The following is a 17194-nucleotide window of genomic DNA, read 5'->3' as shown; positions in this document are numbered from 1 at the left end:
AATCACATTCAATTTACTGAACTTGAAAAAGAGAATTTATTAGCTCAGTCTGAAATTGACTTAAAGAAAGTAAAAAGATATGCTCAGTGAATTATGCATACTATAGAAAGTATTGAAACTATTATTTAGAAACTACAGTGAGGCTGCCCTCTGGGATTTTCTAAATAAGAAAAATAAATTGCACTCTGAGACCAAAATTAAAGCCAATAAGTGCAACAGCGACAAAATCAACATGCAGCAGGTGTGAGGGAGACAAAATATTTTAGGCTGGCACGATTCCAGAGGCCATTTTAATATATGGTCAACTCTTTTTTCTGGTGGGGGACAACCCATTTGAGCACTTTTAGGCAGTGACTAATTCACCCCAATTAAGCCTTAGGGCTGGGTGTGGAGTAACAAACAGGAAGAGGTCCCTAAGCAGCTCTTTAAGAAGAGCAGCTCTTTCCAGGCTCTATGATTCCCATCAGTGTTTCTAAATGTTGAGTTACTTATAATATGAATTAATTTTCAACACAAAAATAATGGGGAAGGGTTCAGGAGATTTTTTAAAATATATTTTTATTGACTTCAGAGAGGAAGAGAGAGGGAGAGATAGAAACATCAATGATGAGAGAGAATCATTGATTGGCTGCCTCCAGCATGCCTCCTCCTGGGAATCGAGCCCACAACCTGGGAAAGTGCCCTTGACCGGAATCGAACCTGGGACCCTTTAGTCTTTGGTCCACTGAACCAAACTGGCTAGGGCCAGGAGGGTTTTTTTAAGTAGTGACATAATAAAGTGTGTATCCCTCCTATTACTAATTTAGTAATTTCATCTTATCACATTTAAAATTTCAAGAAACGGTAATGTTTTTTATGCTAACTTTACTGGTTATTAATTCATGACTCATATCAGAAGTAATGCAGACTATATTTAGGAAAGAAACAGTGACACCTGCAGTACCTGCAGGATTCAGTTTTTTGAGGGCTGTTGGTCCAAGGGCCTCAGTTCTTCACAGGTGACATAGTCTAAAGGCCACCCCTAGTTCCTTACTACATGGCTCTCTCCACAGGGTAGCTCAGCCTTGTAGCTTGCTTCACCAGAGAGAGTGAGTTGAAAAGAGGCAGAGAAGAGAGAAAACAAAAAGGAGGTTGCAGTTTTTTACAACCTAACCTCAGAAGTGATATTCCATCACGTTTGCCACATGCAATTTTTTAGAAGTGAGTCGCTAAGCCCAGCCCACACAGGAGGGGAAGGGATGACACAGGGGTGTTAATTGTAAGAGGTTGGAGCATGTCAGAAGCTGCACACCACAGCTGCTCTAACCTTATGTCTAAGCCCTCTTACCTTTGTTCTCCAGGTTCCAGACACACTGGCCTGCATCCTGTCTTTTAAATACACTGCCTTTCCCTGTACACACTAGCTAAAGTTATTTTCATCCTCAAGTCCTTTTCTACCCCATATCTTAGTATTATTTTTATTATTATTATTATTATTATTATCATTATTATTATTATTTGGTTAATTCTCACCCAAGGATTTTTTCCATTGATTTTTAGAGAGAGTGGAAGGGAGGGAGGGAGGAATGGGGAAGAGAGGGAAAGAGAGAAACATCAATGTGAGAGAGACACATTGATTGGTTGCCTCCCTCATGAGGCCCAACCGGGGCTGGGAATCAAACCTGAAATGCTTCGGCTGGTGGGCCGACGCTCTAACCACCGAGCACATCAGCTAGGGCCCATATTCTATTTTGTTTTTTACTTGGAACCAACTCACCAAAACAATCCCTTCTTCTTTTGATTCTTCTGAGAGGACCCAAAATCAAAACCAATCAAATCAAAACAAACAAATGACAACAAAAACACTTAGAGCCGGCAGGTTAATGGACAGATAGTAGCATGACTTCCCCAACGTTGTGAAGCATCAAGTAAATTAAGAGCAACCAGTGCCTTCCATCTACCCCGAAATTCATGTTGACTTCCACTGTTACCATGGGCCCTGACTGGACCCTGTGCAGCCATACAGCAAGAAAGGAGAACGTAGTAAATACATTTCAGGATGTTTTTCCAAATCAAATATCTCCACAAATTAATAAGGTTAATTTGCCACTAACCTCAAATTTTCCTCTTGTCCCCAAAGTACAATCAGTAAAACAGAAAAAAAATGCTGTTCCCTAGAATAGAGGTGTTGACATATGTGCTGCAAGGAGATAATTTTAATAAAAAGAAGTACATCTCAGAGAAGCAGGCACTCTTAAAACTTGAGGCAGTGAGGAATCAGGAGTGTTTGGTTAGCTGAGAGAGGGAGTTCTTCACTCCATGGCAAGTCAGAGCATGCAGAGAAGTCAGAACTGTTTCATAAGATTTGCACAGCAGCTCCTTACAAACTGAACATACTATTTGGCCAAATCTATGTACTTCCCAAAACAATGACACGGTGAGTACAGCACATGCCCAACATTGACAAGGAATTTCTTATTACCCAGGGAGTTGACTTCTCAAAGGTTCAGGTTTCATTTGCAGAATTTGAGACAAGATTTAAATACATAAATAAGTATTTGTTTAGATTGTCCTTTTTGAATGTTGGCATGAGAGTGAGGCTGGTTAGGAAGTGTTAAGATGCTGCTTGCCGTGGTATTATCTGAACTGGGTGACCTGGCCTTGCTATCGAAGTCCCAAGGCCACAACAAGTTATGTTAATCCTTGGAAAACACAGCCACAGGACACACCAGCAGGACTTATAGAACACTGCCGGGAAGCAGCAAAGACTGCTCTAGTTAGTACTTACAGCTTGTTTCCCAGCCAAGTCTCTGAGGACAAAAAGCAGACGGCATTGCTAGGATCCATCCACCCGCTCAGGCTTTCAGGACCAAGTAAGTATTCACAAGACATTATGAGAACAAACTTCCTCCCCGCCACCCCCCATTATAATGTCAGTCACAAAATTGGTGAGTGACTTCAGAGGAATATTTTGACCAAATCTAAAGACCAAAAACCAAAATAAGGAAAAATTCAAGTTCAAATGATACTTTTTCTAAAGATAAATTTGCCTTGAAAAAGTGAATCAAACATCTTCTGTTCAAAAACAAAAGTTGGACCAAAAAAAAGTAGAATAATACACCAGGCTCTTTGATAGAAAGACAAGTATCAATTAGGATTTTTCTGAGTTAGCTTATAAATTCAGCTTCATTCAAATAATAATATACACGCCCTAACTGGTTTGGCTCAGTGGATAGAGCATCGGTCTGAGGACTGAAGGGTCCCAGGTTCAATTCTGGTCAAGGGCATGTACCTTAGTTGGGGGCACATACCCAGTGGGGAGTGTGCAGGAGGCAGCTGATAGATGTTTCTCTCTCATTGATATTTCTAACTCTCTATCCCTCTCCCTTCTTCTCTGTAAAAAATCAATAAAACATATTTTAAAAAATAATCATATACATGGAACTTTTTAATTACATAAACTAAATGGAAAAACAAATAAAAATTAAAAAATAAAACAGCAAAAACTACAAAATTTCTGAAATAATAATGGTGGTCAGGAAGACTAGTCCTTCTCAATGTCAAGTCAATTGTAAAGCTACAGGTATTACAGACAGTATGGTTCTGTCATATAAACATGCAGATAGAGCAACAAAATAGAAATTACATAAATAAATGTAAAATGTAATATTTGACAAAGACTTCAAATCAGTGGAGAAAAAGTATTCTCCATTGATAAAAGATAAGGGGACAATTGGGTAGCCATCTGGGGCGGGGGGGGGGGGGGGCGGGCAGGGAATTATTCTTTACTTCATAAGTTACAATAAAAGAAATTCCAGTTTGCCTGGCCAGTGTGTCTCAGTGGTAGAGTATCGACCCATGAACCAAGAGGTCACTGGTTCAATTCCCGGTCAGGGTACATACCCAGGGTTGCAGGCTTGATCCTCAATAGGAGGCATGCAGAAGGCAGCCAATTGATGATGTTTCTCTCTCATCAATGTTTCTATCTCTCTATCTCTCTCCCTTTCTCTCTCTCTAAAAATCAATAAAAATATTTTTTAAAAAGAAATCCCAGTTCAAGCAAATATTTAAACATGAAAATAAAACATTAAGAACATAATATTGACAAAAATTTAAGTAATTTTTGAGCAGGGAAATTCTTTCTAATATTGATACAAAAATCCAGAAATCATAAAGTAGGACTTTAAATTTGATGACATTACAAGATAACATTTCTACATGGTAAGTATAGGTATATATGTATATGTCTCTATACCATAAATCAAGTCAAAATGCCAAAACAAACTGGGAATAATATTTGCAATTTGTCAAAAGTGTCTAATTTCTCTAATATCTGGAGCTCCTTGATATTAATAAGAAAAAAAAACAATAAAACGTTTAGAAACAGAGAAGTCTGTTTCTAAAGTCTATAGTAAATGCAAATGTCTCTTGAAAATATAAAAAATCTTCAATCAAATAATAATTTAAAAATACTAATAAAACTATAATGAAATTCCATTTTTTACCATTATCAGATTGCCAAAGTTCAAGCAGTTTGCTGACCCAGGAATTAGATTGCTGCTGGTGGGCATGAAAATAAATCCAACCCTCATGGAGAGCAATTGACAATATCCAAATTTAGCATCCCTCATTTAGAATAGAAGTAATTTCCCTTAAGTCTTTCCTTATTTGCCTAATCTATCAGAACCCACATCCCTATCTAAAATTTAACTTGTTACCTTTATCTTCAACACTGTAATAGGACTAGCATATATCATCTAAATTCAAAGCAGATACGTCGTTATTGAGATACTAGAGGCCTGATGCACGAAAATTCATGCAAGAGTAGGCCTTCCTTCCCCTGGTGCTGGCACGGGCTTCCCTCCGGCAGGCGCCCGGGACCTGATCTTTGCTCCGCCCCAGCTTCTTCGGAAGGATGTCTGGAATGGTGCCCGGAAGGACATTCGGTCCAATTAGCACATTAGAACTCTTTAGAAGGACACTATATAAAAGGCAAGAAAAAGGAAGGTAATAAGTACTGCTTATTCATTTATTTGGCAGGTGTGTACTAAAATTCTACAGGCCCGAACCAGGAGGTCACAGTTCAATTCCAGTCAGGGCACTTGCCCAGGTTGCAGGCTCAATCCCCAGTGGAGGGTGTACAGGAGGCAGCTGATCAATGATTCTCTCTCATCATTGATATTTCTATCTCTCCCTCTCCCTTCCTCTTTGAAATCAATAAAAATATATATTTTTTTAAAAAGAAATCCTATTAGGTCTCTTGAGAGCCTGCCATGTGGCAGGTACTGTTCAAGGATCTATGACTGAAGTACTTACTGATCAGGACAGACATGGTGGAGCTTAAGTCTGACAGGAAAACATGTCATAAATGTTTCAATTGGGAAAGATGGCAATCATTAGCAGGGAACTTCACATAGTCAAGAGTTAGAAAAGTGAAGCTTAAAGAACTTGCCACCCCAAATGGAGCTGGACTGGGTTGGCGCCCAGGCATGGAGAGGAGTAAGGTTGGAGTAAGGGATAAGATGTTCATTAGAATACAGGAAAGAAATCAGTGTACCTGGAGTGTGTGGGAGGGAAAGTGGAGAGAGAAGAGGCTGGAAAGAAAAGCATTAGCCGTAAACCATAGAATCCTTGTCAAGGAATTTGGATTTTATCCTGAGGGCATTAGGAAATCATTAAAAGATTTGAAATAGGAGAGTGATATAATCAGATTTCTAGGATTTTTATTTGTGTGTATTGCTTCGTTGTTTATTTGCAAATGCAGAGCGTGTGTTTGAGGGCAGAAGGAACAAGGCAAGGAGACCAGGTGTAAATACTCCAGAGGAGAGATGCTTGTAACCTGGTCTTGTGTTGTGACAAATGGAATCAGAGAATTGGAAAGAAGCAATCTTGGTAAACCTCAAATCTGATCATGTCACTTCCATGCTTGAAACTCTTCAAACTTTTCTCATTTTTCTTAGGATACAATTTCAAAAATTCTTAACATGGCTTAAAGGTCCCTTGTGTTCTGCACACCCCCCACCTCTTCCCCTTGCACACTGATACTATCTGCTTTGTAATCTCTTTGGATCTAAAGGTGATCACACATTACCTGCCTAGAAGCTTCAGACAGATCATCACTGTTTGATTCACTGAGCAATGAATGAATGATGTGGATAATTTAAGAGATATGGAGAAAATCAAATAAAACTTGGAGGGGAGAAAGACATAGGACATCAAGGATGAAACAAAGGCTCTGGTTTGAGTAACTGGTAGCCTAGGGAACATTTGGAGAGGAGGCAGAAAAGATGGTTCAGTTTGGCTTATATTGAGTTTGAGCTGGTTGTAAGTTATCCGAGGGGAGATGCTAAATAGGCAATTGGATCTCAATACTTAGCATATGTCAGATTCTGTGCCAGGCGCTTTCATGTATACTATCTCATGTAATTACTGAAGTCAAATGTAGATTTAAAAAAAACAACAACAATTAACTATATGATCTCATTTTAAAGTAGGCTCTACACTAATTATGTTAATTTGGACTGTGAATAGCCCACAACTATTAATCGGGGGAAATGAGCAATTTATCTTGAAGGAGTTAAAAACTAATGATTTGAATCTCTTCATTTCCAAAATACCCTTATGACACAACTATGATAAAACTTCGAAAACAAAAACAAGTATAGAGGAGTTGGTGAATAATTTTATTCTCAAGGAGCAGTTTTTAGCTTGTCCTATTATTTTTCATGATTATTTTAATAGCTCGTTTTAAATAAGCCCAATAGATATAAAGAGGAAAATGTCCTGCCACCTTCACCTCCAACAACACTCCTCAGTCCATATTACCTTCTACACCAATTTCTGTAAAGGTTTCCCCTTTCTGCTTTTGGCAAAGTATTGAAAGCCAAACCTGAGAAGTGTTTCCTCTCTCTAGTTTATGTGTCTTATGCATCTTTGTTGTATGTCCAGGTACAACATAAGCATTACAGAATACATTTCCACTGTGTTCTTCAAACCTTAAGGTCCCCAAACTCCATAAGGTCCCCAGCAATAGAACTAGTTCTTTGCTCCAAAATAGTTTAGAACAATGTTTCTCAGAGTTGATCTGTAGCCAAGCACACTGGCATCAACAGGCCTGTGTTCTTAAAACACAGGCTTGGGTCCTTGCCTCCAAATCTATTAAGTTAAGTCAGCATTTCTCAAGGTGGCTCCTAGGAATCTGCATTTTAAAAAAGATGCCCGGGTGCTATTTATTCTCACTAAAATTTGATATTTGGAGAATTTGGATTTTTTTTCTAAGTAAAGTAATTCTCACTTTGCTATCATAAATAGTTATGGGATACCTCCTCACAGAGAAGTAATATACCAGAACAAGAAATACATCAAATAAATATTTGAATCCTCAAGTGAAAATAAGAGACTGTTAGAAAATGATGAATTTTAAAGGTTTTAAAAGATTTTATCCACCTACTGCTGCTACTAGAGTAATTGCTAGAGAACTGAGCTGCAAATGTTTTATACAGAACTACTAAATACCAGATAAGTAGTCACTGATTACAACAACAACAACAACAAACTAATTGAAGGGGTTACTTTATAATTACATGTTTTATTAAGAGGAGGGAAGATTCACATTACAGAGTAATTCCTGGTTATGAGGATTTTGTTTTTAGATTTTGTTTTCTGTTTTACTTATTTGTTTGGCTTTTGGTAAGTACTTTGCAAAGAAGTTTCCTAAAAGGAATGGAAAAATTGCTCACTGAATTAAACTCTCAATTATTGCCCACAAACCTTCATTCAATGTCTGTATTATTACATGTATAGATTATATATACATATGTATATATACTTAAATATATATATGTATACACACACACACACACACATATTTAGGACTCAACCCAAATAGGGGCATTTCAGTATAGTTAAAACTCTTATATTTTCCAAGACAAATAAATACTATTATTTGAAAGCTACTGGACAAATGGAGGTACAGCAGATTAGCTCTCTACTTAATCTATATTTCTGAAATTTTAAAAAAGGGAAAAAATCAATTCTATGAACTTTTTTCACTCATAAAGCTGCTTTTTTTAAAATCACATTTTAAAAGGTTAATTTTTAAGTACTTTTGTTTTGCAAAACAAATAGAAATTTCTATTATTCATCAATTAAATATAAGTAAAAAATAACAGACATTGAACAGAAGAGAGATACATATTATGCATGCAAGGAAAATTAAAACTTGGGATGTTGGGTGGGGGGTGCACTTTGATGTACAAAAGAACTATTGTTAATGTGGGACAAAACCTTCCCAGTATGGAACAGAGATAAAAAGGAGGGAGTTTCTAGCAGATCAAGGTCAACCGAGATCCATGAATAACATAAATGCTATTGATCTAGCACTGAATGAATTGCGGGAGTTCAGCAGGGTATGGTTATGTGGCAGAGTTCGTGGCAGGAGTGTTTTGTGTCACTTTGTATTAGATAATGAGCATATTCATCAAGATTCCCTAAATGCTATCCAAACTGGCATAGAAGAAGCTTTAAGGAGCTTGAGAGAGAACAAATCAAAGGACTACGTCGAAGGCTCAGAAAGGTAATAGGGATGTTTAAACAGTGCAGCAAGTTTAGATATTCGCAGGCATCCGTACAATCTCACTCTGCAGGAAATGGCGTGAGAAAGGATTTCTTAGTTGGATGGCTAGCAGCTTATTATATATAACGTCGCCTCCCTCGTTATGTCCTAGGTTAATAGTTAGAAGACATGCAGACAGCAATACCTTAAGAAAACATGGAATTCTTTTCCTCTTATGGCTACTTTCAAATGCAAAATAGTTGCTTCTCCTTTCTTCAGGGAAACGCAATATAAAATCATTAAGTTTCATTCTTTAATTTTTCAGATTCAAATCTACCTAAACGCTTGGGATCCCTTTCATCTAAGTCTAATTAAAATATATATTTATTTAAATATATATATTTATACTCCGCACCCATACCTTTTAAAAGCCTGATTATAAGAAGCTGTAAAAATTAAAAAGACATGGAAAGAAAAAAGAATTGAGAAGAAATCAGACTTGTAACTGGTGGTATTACTAGAACACAAACTAGGAGAAAACAAAGGAAAGAGAAATAAGAAGACAGACAGTAAGGAAATAGCCCTCCCCAGGTGGCTCATCTGGTTGGAGTGTCATCCTGTACACCAAAAGGTTGCAGGTTAGATCCTGGTCAGGGCACATATCAAGGTGCAATTCAATCCCTGGTGGGGATGCTTAATGGGGGCAACTGATCGATGTTTCTCTCTTACATCAATGTTTCTCTCTCTCTCTCTCTTTCCCTCTCCCTCTTTCTAAAAACGTATAAAAACATCTCCTTGGGTGAGGATTAAAAAAATAAGTAGGGAAATAAATATATGATATAAAGAAGGACACAAAGTAATTCACTTTTAGCTGATAGATTGTGTCCTAGGTTAATAGTCAGAAGCCCAATAAAGCATAAAACCTTACATAAATGCATTGAAAACCCATAAAGAGCAAGCACCCGAACATCTTAATTTGATTGTAGCTGGGTATTGCACACCTACCACTTGGACCCTATTTCAATTTTATTCATTTATTATTCAACAAATGTTAAATGCCTTCAATATGTCTGCAGTGAACAAGACAAACATAATTCCTGCCATCATAAAGCCTATGGTTTTAAGAGTTACTTTGGTGGCAGCTGCCCGTGCACCAGAGCCTGCTGCTTCTCACCTCAGCGCCCGCTGCCTGTGCTGCAGCCGGCGAGCAGCCCAGATACAGGCCATCAAGCGTGTGGTGGTGGGCCCGGCTAGCATAGCTCAGTGGTTGAGTGTTAACCTATGAACCAGGACATCACGGTTCGATTCCCGGTCAGGGCACATGCCTGGGTTGCGGGCTCGATCCCCAGTGTGGGGCATGCAGGAGACAGTCAATCAATGATGTTTCTATCTCTCTCCCTTCCTCTCTGAAATCAACAAAAAATATATTTAAAATAAATAAATATAATTTTAAAATGGGGGGAAAAAGTGTGTGGTGGTGGGAGACAGCTGTAGGTAAAACTTGCCTACTGATCAATTATACAACCAATGCATTTCCTGGATATACTCTTGGAGAATATATTCCCACGGCCTTTGACAACTATTCTGCCAATGGTATGGTCAATAGAAAACCGGTGTATTTGGGCTTATGGGAAATTGCTGGACAAGAAGATTATGACAGAGTATGTCCCCTATTTTACCCGCAGACAGATGTATTTTTAATTTTCTTTTCTCTTGTGAGTCCTGTGTCATTTGAAAACATTCCTACAAAGTGGTTTTCTGAAGTGTGACACCATTATGCCAACAGTCCCATCATCCTGGAGGGGACTAAGCTTGATCTTAGGGATGCGAAAGACACAATTGAGAAACTGAAGGAGAAGAAGTGGACACTATCACCTACTCGCAGGGCTTAGCCACGGCTAAGGAGGTGGGTGCTGTAAGTGCCTGGAGTGCTGGGCTCTCACACCGAGAGGCCTCAAGACTGTTCGATAAGGCTCTTCGAGCTGTTCTCTGCCCACCTCCCGTCAGGAAGAGGAAGAGAAAATGCTTGCTATTGTAAATGTCTGGGCCCCTCTCCTCTGCTGCCCTGTCCCCTTGTGCACTTTGCTCAAAAAACGATAGAGCCTTTGCACTCGAGGCTGTGTTATTACGGATTAGGTTTTCCATAAAGCCATTTTGAACCAATCAAGTCACTTTTAGGTTTTATTTGTTTGAAGTGTAAGAGGTCGCCCTAACCGGTTTAGCTCAGTGAATAGAGAGCATCAGCCTGCGGACTGAAGGGTCCCAGGTTCGATTCCGGTCAAGGGCATGTACCTTGGTTGCAGTCACATCCCCAGAAGGGGGTATGCAGGAGGCAGCTGATTGATGTTTCTCTCTCTTCGATGTTTCTAACTCTCTATTCCTCTCCCTTCCTCTCTGAAAAAAATCAATAAAATATATATTTCTAAAAATAAAGTGTAAGAGGTCAAACTTTCACATTCTATTAAAATCTAGTCATAAACTGAAAAAAGAAAGAATCAGATTTACTTGGGTTACAGTGATTTGAACAGTACTCTCCAAAAATACACGTCCACCTATAACCTCAGGAAGTGACCTTATTTAGAAATAGAATTTTTGTAGACGTAACTAAGGATCTTGAGATTAAGTGAACTTGGACTTAAAGTACAGTCTTAAATCTAACGACTGGTGTCGTTAGAGGAGCAGATAGAGAGACACAGAGAGAAGGCAGTGATGGGAAGATGGAGACAAAGATCGAAATGATGCATCCACACCCCAGGGAATGCCAGCCGCCACCAGACGCTAAGGGAGAGGCATGCGATGGCTCTCCCTCGGAGCCTCAGAAGGAGCCCGCCCTGCTGACACTTTGACTTCAGACCTCAGGCCTCCACAACCGGGGGAGAATACATTGCTGTTGCCTGAAGCTACCTAGTTTATGATTAATTTGTCATAGTAACGCTAGGAAATTCACAAAGCGGTGCACAGAGTTCATACAAAAATCAGCACCCAGCCTGCAGGCTCCCTCATCACAGAGCAGCACCCAGCACGTGAGTGGCCTGAGGAAACAAAAGCGTGGATGTGGTGCTCGCTGTCCTTAACAAAACCCTCAACAAAGGGACCAGAGAGCGCGTGTGGGTTGGCTAACAGGGGCACAAACTGTTAGAGTCGGAAAGGACTTAGATATTGTCTACAGTCATCCTATTCATTTCACAGCCGAAGAAACTGATGTGCTCTGTCTCTTGGCTTCCTTTCTCCTTTGCCTCAATGAGATGCAGATGGTCTGTCCCATCTCAGGCAGGAAGCCTCTCTCTGGCTGTCACCCTGAATCATTCAGCTGGATTCTGGGGGTGGTGGGGGGTTTCTTCCCAGAAAGATGGCAACTCTAAAATCCACTTATTCAGTAATTATTCTAGGGTACCTACTCTGTAAGTCATAATGGGAGAAGCAAGAAATATGAACTCCTGTCCTTTAGAAACACACACTCCCAAATGTGAGATGTCACATTTAAACAATAGGTAAAAAGTCAAACAAGAACATTTTTTTTTAAAAGTTCCTTGGGTTAAAATTAAAGACTCAAAACAAGGCAGAAAAAAACAGAAACTGCACAACAGTTCCATTAGTGGCATTTAAAACAAGGGCAAGTTTTTGCTAAAAACAAAAATATAAAACAGAAAAACAAGGCAACACACACACACACATACATAGGCACACATAACACCTACTGATGGTGTTGAGAAACTACAAAAGTAGTCAAAAACTTGAGAGGTCAAGGTCCTTGAAAGAAGGAAAAGTAATTTAGAGGCGAGGCAGAAAGTGGCTGCTGACAGTCAGAGAAACTGAGCAAAACTCTGAGCAGTCTCATGGAGCAGGAGAGTCAAAATTGGGAGGTCAAGACTATTGAGAGACCCAAGATGAGAGAAGCCAAGATCCTAGAGCGCAGTTCTCAACCTGTGGGTCGCGATCCCTTTGGGAGTCAAACAACCCATTCACAGGGGTCGCCTAAGACCCTCAGAAAACACATATATAATTACATATTGTTTTGTGATTAATCACTATGCTTTAATTATGTTCAATTTGTAACAATGAAAATACATCCTGCATATCAGATATTTACATTACGATTCATAACAGTGGCAAAATTACAGTTATGAAGTAGCAACGAAAATAATTTTATGGTTGGGGGTCACCACAACATGAAGAACTGTATTAAAGGGTCGCGGCATTAGGAAGGTTGAGAACCACTGTCCTAGAAAAAAACGGAAATACAGGGGAAAAGCATGATAGTCCAAGCCACTTTCCCTCTGAAGAGTCATCCATTTGAGCCCTACCTGGTTTGGCTCAGTGGATAGAGCATCGGCCTGTGGACCAAAGGGTCCCAAGTTCAATTCCAGTCAAGGGCACATACCTTGGTTGCAGGTTCTTCCCCTGACTGGGTCCTGGTTGGGGCACGTGCAGGGGGAACCAATCTATGTTTCTCTCACATTGCTGTTTCTCTCTGTCTCTCCCTCTCTCTTCCACTCTCCCTAAATATCAATGGAAAAATATCCTCAAGTGAAGATTAACGAAACAAAACAAAAGTCATCCATTTGTCTGTGGTACACACCAACACATAGAGGAGCTGAGCCAAGAAGAACCTGCTAAGAGGCTGAAATATTGTGCTGGGGAAATTTTTAAAAACGTGGGGGGCGGGGGTTCAGGGGCCACCGAAGTAGAGGTGCCCAGGTAAACACTCCAGGGTTCCATTTGAGACTTTCTACATCTTGGAAATAAGGGCAAACCCAAAATAGTCAAAGCCTTAGACTCTGACTCAGACTCAAATCAGTTTGCTCCCTAATTGCATTAAGGTGACCTGCTCCTCTACTAACTGCCTTCCAGAAGCTAAATAATATTCTCTCTGGAAAAAAAGGAGAACGCCATCTAGATCGCTACAGTTTTTCTTACATGAGGTCCAGCCTTCCCTGCAAGATTATCGGACACACCTAGGGAGAGGACGAAGAGAAATATACGTAATAGAACCAGAACCAGTTGTGAATCAGTTATTGAGATTATGAGACTCAAGCTTTTAAAGAAGAGCTGATCCACCCCCCCACCCCACCCCCCACCACCACCACCACCACAGATAGTTCATAAAGGATCACAGACAAACTTGGAATGCATGACATTAGAACTGGCTAGGAATCGTGCTGACTCAGAAATGAGCTGTGGTTCTGTGTGAGAGGCCTTTGGTTAAAGGAGGGGACTCAAACCGTTGCCCATATCTTTACCCCTTAGTGGTTGCTCACATAAAGCCAGGACCCAAACTCCTGCAGTGTTGAGCTGGTGCACAGTACCTGAATTTCTAAACAGGAAAGCTGAGTTGTGTGAGGACAGAATAGGGGTGGGCTGGGTGAGTGGTCAGGCGAAGAACAGGAGGGCCAAAATATCACCTGAGTGTTTCCTATGAAACAAGGGGGGATCAGATTCTGACACAGACTGTGGGAAGAAAGAAAATGGAGTTCCCACAAAGACTTACTTAATACCCCTTTCTTTTCATTAATCAGAGGTTAAAGGAGACCATAAGACAGGGGGCTCTGAAAACGTTAGTTCCCCCTCCTATCTTTTCATGGCCCCTTGCTCATCAAGTGGCCAATTAAAGCATGAAGGCCTTCCCATTTCTTAATTCAATGTACTGTCTTTGGTCTTCTCTCTCTCTCTCTCTCTCTCTCTCTCTCTCTCTCTCTCTCTCTCTCTCTCTCTCTCTCTCCTTCTTACTGGGCTCCCTCCATGCATACAGCATTTTATCCTCTTAACGTGCCCTAAAAGCTACCCGCTGCCCCTCCCTTTCCCTAAGTCCTGGCACAGGACTGTCCCTGAGGTCACAGTTTCTGACACCCAGACAAGTACGAAAGGAAGCTAAGGGGGCGCCCCGCTTTCTCCACTGGCAGCATCAAGAGCGCTGCCCCTGTGAACATTCCCTCCACTGTACCAGGACCCATGAGACCGCTCTGGTCCCATCTGTGCTCTGGGGCTGCAAGCTGAAAACAGAGGAGAGGGTTTTCGCCCTCCCCCTCCCTTCCCGTCATTGCGTTTAGTGGTGAAGCAGTTAATGCGGTATTCCTCCTCTTGGCGCGGAGTGCTCATGTTTTATTGGCACCGTTTTATCCCCGGAGACAATAGCAGATTGTTTCTGGTGCGCGGGGAAGGATCTTGTTCTGGCAGGCAGGCTCTCAGTCAACACGCTCAACATCCTCTGCAAAGAACGTGCGCACGCCCTGTTCCAACCTGACTTTCAAGTGTCTTTCATAAAGACAATCATCCTAATCACAACCTGCAACTGCCTGAGGAACTTGCACAAAACTGAAACCAAAAATACTCTGAAGAGTCTGAGGGAGAAGCCAAGGAGAGAGAGAGGACGCCCAAAGAGCGAGGGACGGAGGCCGCTCTGAAATCCTTGGGCCAAACCCCTCCTGCCCTCAGACTCTCTTCGTGTTACCTGATCAGGAAAATCCCTTCTTTTCCTCATACCTCTGGCGAGGTTCATAGGCCTTAAAACGGCTATATTGGGTAATCTTCACGGCAGCAATCACCCCCGATGAGGAGCTTTCCTGGCAGGAAGGGGAGGAATGTAAAGAAAAGCAGAAATCCCTACTGGGGCGTGAGGGTCTGTGTAAGCCAGCAATCACCCCCTGAAGCCATAGTGCCTCTCCCCATGCCCCAGTGGCCAATCCATTGTCCCTGACTGCCTGGGGGAAACACCATCTAGATCACCTCCAGGAATGGCGGGGCTGGGAGTGGGACAGCCTACTCAACAAGAAGTCTGATTTACTAAGACCTTCATCTAGTCCCAGTTCATAAAGCACAAAGCATGTTGGTCTACCATGTCTCGAAAATGTATGTGAGCCCTGGCTGGTGGCTCAGTGGTTAGAGTGTCAGCCTGAGGACCTAAGGCTCTTGGGTTGGATTCCTCATCATCTCCCACCTCAATATTTCTCTCTCCCACCCACTCAGCCCCCTCTCTCCCTTCCACTCTCTAGAAATCAATGGGGGGAAAATATCTTCAGGTGAAGATTAAAAAAAAAAAAAAAAGTATGTGAAGCCTGGCTGGTGTGGCTCTGTGGTTGAGCTTCCACCTATGAACCAGGAGGTCAAAGTTCAATTCCTGCCCAGATTGCAGTCTCCAACCCCAGTAGGGAGCGTGCACGAGGCAGCAGATCAATGATTCTGTCATTATTGATGCTTCTATCTCTCTCTCCCTCTCCCTTCTGCTCTGAAATCAATAAACATATATTTTAAAAAATGAAATCAATAAATATATTTTTAAAAATGTATGTGAAGACATATCTATATATATAAAAACCCAGTGACCTGAACAGCAGAACAACCAGAATGACCAGAACGACCAGTGGCTATGACGCGCACTGCGGCAGCCAACTGGCCTGATCCAGGCCCGATCGCCCCAGCCCCTGCCTCAGCCAGCCCCACCCCCAATCAGCCCCTATTGGGGTGGGTCGGCCAGACCCCACCCATGCATGCATTCCTGCACTGGGCCTCTAGTTTTAAAGATAAGAAAACAACCTCAGCGAGGTGAAGCCACTTGCCAGACTTTACAGGGCTAGTAAATGACAAAGCTGGTTATTAAAACAAACTTTCTGGACAAATCTGTCATGCAGAAAATTTTCAAATAATTTATGGAGATGCTCTGGCCTCAAGGAAGCGGAACATAACTCCCCACTCCTTACATGTAGGCTGTGTGTTGTGACTTCCTTCTGAAGAGCACGGCATGGACCCGTGGGGGTAACTTCACAGTGGAGGAATGGAACAAACACAACCTCAGACAGCAAGCAAGGCCAGCATCAACAGTGGTAAGTCATATTGACAGTGTGCACCCTTGATTTGCTGTGGTAACAATGGCACTTTACCTCTGTGACCTTTCTCCCCAAAACCCATAACCCCAGTCTAATATGAGAAAAGCATCAGCAAAATTCCAATGGAGAGACATCCTACTAATACCTGATCCAGTTCTCCTCAAACTGTCCAGGTCATTCATCAGTGAGGAGGAACGTTTGAGAAACTGTCACACCTTCTAGAAGAGCCTAAGAGACATGATGACTAGAAATAACTGATATTCTAGATGGAATCCTAGAACCTGAAAAGGACATTTAGTAAAATAAGAAAATTTGAATAAATTATGGACTTTAGGTAATGATGAAAGAGATTAATTATAGGGGTGCCAGAAGAAGAGAGAGAGCAAGATATTGAAAACCTATTTGAAGAAATAATGACAGAAAACTTCCCCTACCTGGTGAAAGAAATAGACTTACAAGTCCAGGAAGCGCAGAGAACCCCAAACAAAAGGAATCCAAAGAGGACCACACCAAGACACATCATAATTAAAATGCCAAGAGCAAAAGACAAAGAGAGAATCTTAAAAGCAGCAAGAGAAAGAAAGTCAGTTACCTACAAGGGAGTACCCATACGACTGTCAGCTGATTTCTCAACAGAAACTTTGCAGCCCAGAAGGGAGCGGCAAGAAATATTCAAAGTGATGAATAGCAAGAACCTACAACCAAGATTACTTTATCCAGCAAAGCTATCATTCAGAACTGAAGGTCAGATAAAGAGCTTCACAGATAAGGAAAAGCTAAAGGAGTTCACCACCACCAAACCAGTATTATATGAAATGCTGAAAGGTATCCTTTAAGAAGA

At 41.1% G+C, this 17194-nt stretch overlaps 1 pseudogene; it reads left to right on the top strand.

Annotated features, from left to right (window-relative positions):
• Positions 1 to 9599: 9599 nt before the first annotated feature.
• Positions 9600 to 10571, top strand: LOC132226751 (ras-related C3 botulinum toxin substrate 1-like; annotated as a pseudogene).
• The last annotated feature ends 6623 nt before the right edge of the window (positions 10572 to 17194 follow it).

This window comes from Myotis daubentonii, chromosome 2 (assembly GCF_963259705.1).
Source record: "Myotis daubentonii chromosome 2, mMyoDau2.1, whole genome shotgun sequence".
Taxonomy (NCBI): domain Eukaryota; kingdom Metazoa; phylum Chordata; class Mammalia; order Chiroptera; family Vespertilionidae; genus Myotis; species Myotis daubentonii.
The sequence above is the reverse complement of the archived record's forward strand: the minus strand, read 5'-3'. Positions and strand labels throughout refer to the sequence as shown.